A 1,579-nucleotide genomic window follows, 5' to 3' on the forward strand; every position below is an offset into this window, starting at 1 on the left:
TGGCTATTCTGACTGGTGTGAGATGATATCTCATTGTAGTTTTGATTTGCATTTCTCTAATGATTAATGATGTTGAGCATTCTTTCATGTGTTTGTTGGCAGTCTGTATATCTTCTTTGGAGAAATATCTATTTAGGTCTTCTGCCCATTTTGGGATTGGATTGTTTGTTTTTTCTGTTATTGAGCTGCATGAGCTGCTTATAAATTTTGGAGATTAATCCTTTGTCAGTTAAAAATATGGAACGCTTCACAAATTGGTGTGTCCTCCTTGCGCAGGGGCCATGCTAATCTCTGTATCGTTCCAATTTTAGTATATGTGCTGCTGAAGCGAGCACACATTTACTGTTTTTTGTTGAAATAGAAAAGAATGGTTCAGTGACCTTATGCACTGGTTTGATTTTTAGATGGATTAATGTGACAAAACAGACATAATAGAGAAGTTTTAGTAACCACCCAAACAATTTCACCCAGGCAGCAAAATATAAGCCATGATAATGGATCATCATTGTTTGCACCATTGTCCAGTATTTATAAGGTTGATAATGCTATGGGCAGGCCAGGGCCATATCAAAGAACCTGGTAAATCATTGTCTCCTTTCTGTAAGTATTCATTTCTAAGAAAGAAAATTATTATATATTTGTACCAGACATAATAGCTTACAGCACAGTTTTTTGTTTGTTTGTTTTTTTGTTTTTTCTTTTTTGCGGTACACGGGCCTCTCACTGTTGCGGCCTCTCCCATTGCGGAGCACAGGCTCCGGACACACAGGCTCAGCGGCCATGGCTCACGGGCCCAGCCGCTCCGCGCCATGTGGGATCTTCCCGGACCGGGGCACGAACTCGTGTCCCCTGCATCGGCAGGCGGACTCTCAACCGCTGCACCACCAGGGAAGCCCTACAGCACAGTTTTAAACCTTTATTTAATCCCAAGAACAACTTTATCATATAAGTGTTATTATCAATCCTAATTCTGTTGGTGAGGAAATTGAGGCACAGAGAGCTTATATGGCTATTAAGTGGCAGAGTAAGTTTTCAAGTCAAGAAGTTATATTTCTAGTTAAGAAATATTGTTACCTCTATGAAATACTGCTTCCCAGGAATAGAAACTAGGAAGAGAAATTAGGAACTCTGAGTAATAATTTTAAAAATCTTCTAAAAATATGGAGAGTAATTTACAAAATAAGTAGTTATTGAAGTTTGGAGATATGGGAGTATTGGCCTGCTGAAGGTTCTGGACTTCTCTGAATCCCACACGCATGTACGGATGTTGCATTGATCCTGTGACTCAGCATGAGGGCTGAGACCTGTCCACCATCCACAATTTCCAGTCACCAAAGAAGTGAATGGGCCACCGCAATATATGTAATAAATTTTAGTGCAAGCTGGATCTTGGGTGACCCCAGGCCATAGCTCCCTGTGCTTTTTCTCTCTCTCTATGGAATGGATGTAACTGTGGGTGGGCATCCTCTCCAGCTTTCTAGTCAGACCTTAAATGTGGGTCCTGCCCTGAGAAGGCTTAAGCTCTAAGAGTTAAAGGAGGTTTCAGGTTCTGAAAGAGGAGTTATTCACAGACATGCAT

The 1,579-nt window shown here is 41.0% G+C and overlaps 1 non-coding gene across 1 annotated transcript; it reads right to left on the reverse strand.

Moving 5' to 3' along the window:
- Positions 1-231: 231 nt before the first annotated feature.
- LOC115856697 (U6 spliceosomal RNA) lies at positions 232-335 on the reverse strand. The gene has a single exon (XR_004040946.1). It is a non-coding gene; the product is annotated as a U6 spliceosomal RNA (small nuclear RNA).
- Between the last annotated feature and the right edge of the window lie 1,244 nt (positions 336-1,579).

The sequence above is a fragment of the Globicephala melas genome, chromosome 17 (genome assembly GCF_963455315.2).
Source record: "Globicephala melas chromosome 17, mGloMel1.2, whole genome shotgun sequence".
Classification (NCBI taxonomy): domain Eukaryota; kingdom Metazoa; phylum Chordata; class Mammalia; order Artiodactyla; family Delphinidae; genus Globicephala; species Globicephala melas.